This window comes from Bufo bufo, chromosome 2 (genome assembly GCF_905171765.1).
Source record: "Bufo bufo chromosome 2, aBufBuf1.1, whole genome shotgun sequence".
NCBI classification, from domain to species: Eukaryota; Metazoa; Chordata; class Amphibia; order Anura; family Bufonidae; genus Bufo; species Bufo bufo.
In genome coordinates, this window is record NC_053390.1 from 32,614,429 (window position 1) to 32,623,698 (window position 9,270).

Here is a 9,270-nt window from a genome sequence, read left to right on the forward strand (position 1 = left end):
GAGCGGTCTAGCAAGAGAAAGCGTCCTCCGCAGTAGGGCTGCAGCTATCGATTATCTTTGTAATCAAGTATTCTACCGATGAATCCAGTACTAATCAATCGAAAACTAATTAAAAGAACATTTTCCTTTAAAAAAAACTCATCAGCCCCCCAGTGCCATCAGCTGCCCCCCTCCAGTGCAATCAGCCCCCTAGTGCCATCAGGCTCTCCCCCCAGTGCCATCAGCTGCCCCCCTCCAGTGCAATCAGCCCCCTAGTGCCATCAGGCTCTCCCCCCAGTGCCATCAGCTGCCCCCCTTCAGTGCCATCAGGCTCTCCCCCCAGTGCCATCAGTTTACCCCCCTCCAGTGCCATCAGGCTCTCCCTCCAGTGCCATCAGGCTCTCCCCCCAGTGCAATCAGCTGCCCCCATGCCATCAGGCTCTCCCCCCCGCAAGTGCCACCATATCCCCCTCTTAGACGTAAGTCCCCAGTGCCAGTCAAATAAAATACCTCTCCTGCAGGGGCGCTGCCAACACTCCAGGGATCTTCACACGATGCACTGGGACCTGAGGTTACGCAGCGCCAGGTCATACTGCGTACTTACGTGCATTACATCCTGACAATGTGTGTATGTCAGAATCCAGTGCAGAGCCGGCCGGCGGGAGACCATGGAGTGTGAGTAATAGCAAGCGCTTCACTCCCGCTCCGTGGTCACATGGCACAAACGGATCCTCGATGCTAAAAAATTTGCATCCAGGATTTAGGCCCCATTCACACGGGCAAGTATTCCGCGCGGGTGCAATGAGTGAGATGAACGCATTGCACCCGCACTGAATCCGGACCCATTCATTTCTATGGGGCTGTTCACATGAGCTGTGATTTTCACGCATCACTTGTGCGTTGCGTGAAAATCGCAGCATGCTCTATATTGTGCGTTTTCCATGCAACGCAGGCCCCATAGAAGTGAATGGGGCTGTGTGAAAATCGCAAGCAAGTGCGGATGCGGTGCGATTTTCACGCACGGTTGCTAGGAGACGATCGGGATGGGGACCCGATCATTATTATTTCCCCTTATAACATGGTTATAAGGGAAAATAATAGCATTCTGAATACAGAATACATAGTACAATAGCGCTGGAGGGGTTAAAAAAAATAAAAAATAATTTAACTCACCTTAATCCACTTGATCGCGTAGCCCGACTTCTCTTCTGTCGTCTTCTTTGCTGTGTGCAGGAAAAGGACCTGTGGTGACATCACTCCGGTCATCACATGATCCATCACCATGGTAAAAGATCATGTGACGGACCATGTGATGACCGGAGTGACGTCACCACAGGTCCTTTTCCCGCACACAGCAAAGAAGAAGACAGAAGAGAAGCCGGGCTGCGCGATCAAGTGGATTAAGGTGAGTTAAATTATTTTTTATTTTTTTTAACCCCTCCAGCGCTATTGTACTATGTATTCTGTATTCAGAATGCTATTATTTTCCCTTATAACCATGTTATAAGGGGAAATAATACAATCTACAGAACACCGATCCCAAGCCCGAACTTTTGTGAGGAAGTTCGGGTTTGGGTACCAAACATGCCAATTTTTCTCACGCGCGTGCAAAACGCATTACAATGTTTTGCACTCGCACGGAAAAACCGTGCATGTTTCCGCAACGCACCTGCACCTTTTCCCGCAACACCCGTGTGTCGAGTAACTTGATTTAATCAAGTAATCGTTTCAGCCCTATTCCGCAGTGCCACCTAGAGGAGGTAACTGCCCCGTAAGCAACGTCCAACCCTTTTACAGGCCTTGCAACAAACCTAATTGGTATTAAGTAAACCAAGAGTCTACAGTGTTTTTTATGTTTTAAAAGGGCTATCCGAGAAATAATATTGATGACGTATCTGCAGGATATCATATTGGTGGGGGTCTAAGTCCCGGCACCCCCCGATCAGATGTTTTGAGAAGAGCTCTGGTGAGCAAGGCGGCCTTCCGAGCGCTTACCAAGCACAGCGCCATAGATCAGATAGTGGCAGTGCAGGGTACTGCAGCTCAATGGGACTTAAATGGGGCTGAGCTGCATCTAGGCCATGTGACTGATGAATGGTGATGTGACAGGCCTAAGAAGAGGCCGATGCTCCATCCTCCTCGGGTTCCAGCGATCCGATTTTGATGACCTATCCTGAGGTCATCACACTGCCATATTCTGAACCCCATAACATTTTCATCTACAAAGCTGTGTAAGGTCTCTTTTAGGGTCCATTCACACGTCCGTGGTGTGTTGCGGATCCGCAACACACCCGGCCGGCACCCTCTATAGAAATGCCTATTCTTGTCTGCAGCTGCGGACAAGAATAGGACATGTTCTATATTTTGCGGAGCTGCGGACCGGAAGTTCCGGGCCGAAACCCGGAAGTTCGGGTGCCGCGCTCCGCAAATGCGGAAGCGGAGAGCACATAGTGTTAATTGGGGGTTACTTGTCCACGATCATAACATCTCCAAATAGCCCGTGTGTAAAGCAACTGGCGCCGGCTCAGCTCTTGAGCGTGCACCATCTTTGAAGACCCGACATCGGACATACAGTGGGGGAAATAATTATTTGACCCCTCACTGATTTTGTAAGTTTGTCCAATGACAAAGAAATGAAAAGTCTCAGAACAGTATCATTTCAATGGTAGGTTTATTGTAACAGTGGCAGATAGCACATCAAAAGGAAAATCGAAAAAATAACTTTAAATAAAAGATAGCAACTGATTTGCATTTCATTGAGTGAAATAAGTATTTGAACCCTCTAACAAAAAAAGACTTAATACTTGGTGGAAAAACCCTTGTTTGCAAGCACAGAGGTCAAACGTTTCTTGTAATTGATGACCAAGTTTGCGCACATTTTAGGAGGAATGTTGGTCCACTCCTCTTTGCAGATCATCTCTAAATCCCTAAGGTTTCGAGGCTGTCTCTGTGCAACTCTGAGCTTGAGCTCCCTCCATAGGTTTTCGATTGGATTAAGGTCCGGAGACTGACTAGGCCACTCCATGACCTTAATGTGCTTCTTCTTGAGCCACTCCTTTGTTGCCTTTGCTGTATGTTTTGGGTCATTGTCGTGCTGGAACACCCATCCACGACCCATTTTCAGTTTCCTGGCAGAGGGAAGGAGGTTGTCGCTCAGGATTTCACGATACATGGCTCCGTCCATTTTCCCGTTTATGCGAATAAGTTGTCCTGTGCCCTTAGCAGAAAAACACCCCCAAAGCAAAATGTTTCCACCCCCATGCTTGACGGTGGGGACGGTGTTTTGGGGGTCATAGGCAGCATTTTTCTTCCTCCAAACACAGCGAGTTGAGTTAATGCCAAAGAGCTCTATTTTGGTCTCATCAGACCACAGCACCTTCTCCCAGTCACTCTCTGAATCATTCAGGTGTTCATTGGCAAACTTCAGACGGGCCTGCACATGTGCCTTCCTGAGCAGGGGGACCTTGCGAGCCCTGCAGGATTTTAATCCATTGCAGTGTAATGTGTTTCCAATGGTTTTCTTGGTGACTGTGGTCCCTGCTAATTTGAGGTCATTAACTAACTCCTCCCGTGTAGTTCTAGGATGCTTTTTCACCTTTCTCAGAACCATTGACACCCCACGAGGTGAGATCTTGCGTGGAGCCCCAGAGCGAGGTCGATTGATGGTCATTTTGTGCTCCTTCCATTTTCGAACAATCGCACCAACAGTTGTCACCTTCTCTCCCAGCTTCTTGCTAATGGTTTTGTAGCCCATTCCAGCCTTGTGCAGGTCTACAATTTTGTCTCTGACATCCTTGGACAGCTCTTTGGTCTTTCCCATGTTGGAGAGTTTGGAGTCTGCTTGATTGATTGATTCTGTGGACAGGTGTCTTTTATACAGGTGACTAGTTAAGACAGGTGTCCTTAATGAGGGTGACTAATTGAGTAGAAGTGTCTAACCACTCTGTGGGAGCCAGAACTCTTAATGGTTGGTAGGGGTTCAAATACTTATTTCACTCAATGAAATGCAAATCAGTTGCTATCTTTTATTTAAAGTTATTTTTTCGATTTTCCTTTTGATGTGCTATCTGCCACTGTTACAATAAACCTACCATTGAAATGATACTGTTCTGAGACTTTTCATTTCTTTGTCATTGGACAAACTTACAAAATCAGCGAGGGGTCAAATAATTATTTCCCCCACTGTACATGTGCACTAGCTGTCGGTAGGGGGGTATAAAGGAAACTTCACTATTTACTTCAATGGGATCTGTCCTGGTCTTGTGATGGACGCACAGGTGTGTGGCTCGTGCATAAAAACTCCTGAAATATTGCAATTGCACACAGGCTGCTAGAGGAGAGACAAGTCTGCAGCGTGTGAATACGCCCCAAGAGACTCTGCAGGGTCTTTCCCCCCTATAAATGCTTCCCGTGTAGCATTTTCTCACTTCTGGTTTATGATCTGTGATTTACGATGATTCTGCAATTACCATAAGGCCTCATGCATATGGCCGTTGTCGGCTGGTGCCCGGGTCTGCAATATACGGGCACCGGCCGTTTGTGCACCGCATCACAGACTCATTCATTTGAATGCTTCTGTGGGTTTTCTGTCTGTGCCGCCGCACTGCAAAAAAGTAGTGCATGCAGTACTTTTTTGCGGTGCAGACAGTCGGATGCGGATCACGCACCCCATTCAAGTGAATGGGTCCGCGTCCGCATATGGTGGGCACATGGTCGGAGCCTGTGTGTTGTGGACCGCAAGCACGGACACAGGTCAACAACGGCCGCGTACATGAGGCCTAATAGAAACAGGCTTGTGCTGATCCACAGCAGCCAGTCCGAAAAGTGTGAGCTTTAGTACGGAGGGCGGGGGAAGAAGCCTGAACCAATCAGGAGGCAGGAGGTGTGTCTCAGACTCCACTGTACCTAAGTGGAGAGCAGGTAAGTGCACCTATAGCGACAGCCCTATATAGCCATTTATGACATTTTTGCCCCTCAGGATGATTTACCTCACCTCCTTTCGAGAGCCATAGTTTTAGGTTTTGTTAATGTTGCTGTACGATACCTTGTTTTGTGTGTGTGCATATTTTTATACGGCCTGTGAGAGTAGATATATATTTTTTTCAGTTTTGAGACAGGCCATACTATTATATGGCACCTTAAAAATAGCAATAAAAAATAAATAAATAAATAGATCAAGGGTTTAGAAAAATATTTTTTAAAAGTCCTCAAAACAAAAAAAAACAAAAAACCCTGTTGACCGCCTAACGCAGGATCGCGTTCCGGAGGCGGCAGTCTCAGGCAGAGTCACGCATCTACGCGTCATCTCGCGAGATGCAAGATTTCCTGTGAACGCGTGCACACAGGCGCGCGCGTTCACAGGAACTGCAGGTAAGCGAGTGGATCTCCAGCCTGCCAGCGGCGATCGTTCGCTGGCAGGCTGTAGATGCGATTTTTTTTAACCCCTAACAGGTATATTAGACGCTGTTTTGATACCAGCGTCTAATATACCTGCTACCTGGTCCTCTGGTGGTCCCCTTTTTGCTTGGATCGACCACCAGAGGACACAGGCAGCTCAGTAATAAGTAGCACCAAGCACCGCACTACACCCCCCCCCCCCCCGTCACTTATTAACCCCTGATCACCCCATATAGATTCCATGATCACCCCCCTGTCATTGATCAACTCCATGATCACCCCCCTGTCATTGATCACCCCCTTGTAAGGCTGGCTCCATTCAGAGGTCCGTATGTGTTTTGCGGATCCACGGATCGGATCCGCAAAACACATACGGACGTCTGAATGGAGCCTTACAGGGGGGTGATCAATGACAGGGGGTGATCACCCAATACAGACTCCCTGATCACCCCCATGTCAGGCTCCATTCAGATGTCCGTATGTGTTTTACGGATCCACGGATCAGATCCGCAAAACACATACGGACGTCTGAATGGAGCCTTACAGGGGGGTGATCACCCCATATAGAGTCCCTGATCACCCCCCTGTCATTGATTACCCCCCCTGTAAGGCTCCATTCAGACATTTTTTTGGCACAAGTTAGTGGAAATTGATATTTTTTTTTTTATTTTTTTTTTTCTTACAAAGTCTCATATTCCACTAACTTGTGACAAAAAATAAAATCTCACATGAACTCACCATACCCTTAACAGAATCCAAATGCGTAAAATTTTTTAGACATTTATATTCCAGACTGCTCACGTTTTAGCAAGGAGTTTGGCCGGCACACGCTGAGGTGCTCGCCGCACGGGATAGGATAATTACCACGTGTGATGAAAAGAAAGATCCCAGCAGGCGAGTCTTCAATGCTTACAAAGTTTTAATGCCTGTAACAATAGTCCATCAAAGGGACGCGTTTCGGCGTCCCTTTGATGGACTATTGTTACAGGCATTAAAACTTTGTAAGCATTGAAGACTCGCCTGCTGGGATCTTTCTTTTCATCTGCTCACGTTTTAGGGCCCCTAAAATGCCAGGGCAGTATAAATACCCCACATGTGACCCCATTTCGGAAAGAAGACACCCCAAGGTATTCGCTGAGGGGCATATTGAGTCCATGAAAGATTGAACTTTTTGTCCCAAGTTAGCGGAAAGGGAGACTTTGTGAGAAAAAACAAAAAATCTATTTCCGCTAACTTGTGTTAAAAAAAAATAAAAATCTTCTATGAACTCGCCATGCCCCTCATTGAATACCTTGGGGTGTCTTCTTTCCAGAATGGGGTCACATGTGGGGTATTTATACTGCCCTGGCATTTTAGGGGCCCTAAAGCGTGAGAAGTCTGGGATCCAAATGTCTAAAAATGCCCTCATAAAAGGAATTTGGGCCCCTTTGTACATCTAGGCTGCAAAAAAGTGTCACACATCTGGTATCTCCGTACTCAGGAGAAGTTGGGGAATGTGTTTTGGGGTGTCATTTTACATATACCCATGCTGGGTGAGATAAATATCTTGGTCAAATGCCAACTTTGTATAAAAAAAATGGGAAAAGTTGTCTTTTGCCAAGATATTTCTCTCACCCAGCACATTGCCCTACTTCTTCTGAGTACGGCGATACCAGATGTGTGACACTTTTTTGCAGCCTAGGTGGGCAAAGGGGCCCATATTCCAAAGAGCACCTTTCGGATTTCACAGGGCATTTTTTACACATTTTAATTTCAAACTACTTCTCACACATTAGGGCCCCTAAAATGTCAGGGCAGTATAACTACCCCACAAGTGACCCCATTTTGGAAAGAAGACACCCCAAGGTATTCCGTGAGGGGCATAGTGAGTTCCTAGAATTTTTTATTTTTTGTCACAAGTTAGCGGAAAATGATGATTTTTATTTTTTTTCTTACAAAGTCTCATATTCTAATAACTTGTCACAAAAAATAAAAACTCCCATGAACTCACTATGCCCATCACGAAATACCTTGGGGTGTCTTCTTTCCAAAATGGGGTCACTTGTGGAGTAGTTATACTGCCCTGGCATTTTAGGGGCCCTAATGTGTGGGAAGTAGTTTGAAATCAAAATGTGTAAAAAATGCCCTGTGAAATCCGAAAGGTGCTCTTTGGAATGTGGGCCCATTTGCCCATCTAGGCTTCAAAAAAGTGTCACACATGTGGTATCTCCGTACTCAGGAGAAGGTGGGGAATGTGTTTTGGGGTGTCATTTTACATATACCCATGCTGGGTGAGAGAAATATCTCGGCAAAAGACAACTTTTCCCATTTTTTTATACAAAGTTGGCATTTGACCGAGACATTTATCTCATGGCTGCTATCTTAAGGACCCGCCCTCTAAAATTTATGTGCTAAGTATTCACACAGTGGAACACTATAAGGGTACTCTCACATTAGCGTTTTTTGATTCCGGCAGGCAGTTCCCGCAACGGAACTGCCGGCTGGACCCGGCAAGCCGTGTACAAATGGAAAGCCTTTTTTCCTGGATCTGTTGAAATACCGGATCCGTCATTTAAAGAACAAAAGCAAAAATAGCTCCCGACACATGCGCAGACCAGAAAACCGGATCCGGCATTTTCCGGAACACTCGGTACCGGATCCGGCATTAATACATTCGGCAACTGCAGTATTGTTCCGTGATTTTGTCCGGTCAAATACCGTACAAGGGACGGAACGGAAGACATCCTGATGAACACTGAACGGATTGCTTTCCATTTAGAATGCATTGGGACAAAACTGATGTTTTTTCTGATTTTTCTGGTATTGAGAACCTTTACCGGATTTCAATACCGGAAATGAATAACGCTAGTGTTTAAGTACCCTAAGGCAAGAATTGCTGCATCCGGCTCATCCCTCCTTATCCACAGAATACAGGTCCGATAGGAGTGGGACCTGCACCTACCTCACAAACAGGACGCCTCCACTGGGACTGGAGAGGAGTCTGCGCATACGTGGCTCTTTCCAGTCACTGCTATGGGAGTGCGCTTACTCGGCTATTTTTCGGATGACTAATGACTACTGGATGAACAACTTTCTTCTTTTCGGTGACGGTCAACAATCGCTTGTTGTTAAATTCCACCCGTTGAATTATTTTTTTAGTTAAAATTGTCCGTAACTTTAGACTAAGCGCCGATACCCTGAGCAATCTATAATCTGTATGACACATATTCTTTTTCTAAACTATTTCATTTCCCAGTTATATCTGATTTTATTGCTCTGTTTTCTGTACATGGAGGCAGCCATCTTGTCTGAACTGTGTACATAACCTCCAAAGATTTGCTTTACAACCGTAACAGAAACGCTATAAACCTCGGTCAGAAAACTCAATGACTTCTATGGGAGAGTGTTGTGGGCATGCTCTGCGACCTGTGCAGAGGTCATTGTGCAGGGAGGGGGAGTTCAGCTGAGTCCGTCATCTATTGTCAGTGGTTTATTCTGGGTTACCTATATTATAGGCCACTGCAACCCTGCGTGATGATAATGAGACCACTGCTGAGAAGTGGTCATCCACAGATGGCAACCTATTATGAAGCTCACTGGTCATTTTGCAGGGAGGGGGAAGTATAGAAGATATAACCATCATATATTGTGAATGGTGGATGCAGTTACCTATATATAGGTATTACCAGTCATTGTAATCCTACTTGTGATGACAATGAGATGACTGCTGTGAAGTGATCTCCACAGACAAGGACACACCAACCTATTATGAGACTCAATGGTCAATGTCCAGGGAGTGGGAGTAGATAAGATGTAACCATCATCTATTGTAATACCTCTATTCCATATAGAGGTATTACTGGTCATTGTAATCTTGGCTGTGATGATAATGAGACGACTGCAGAACCGGAAGTG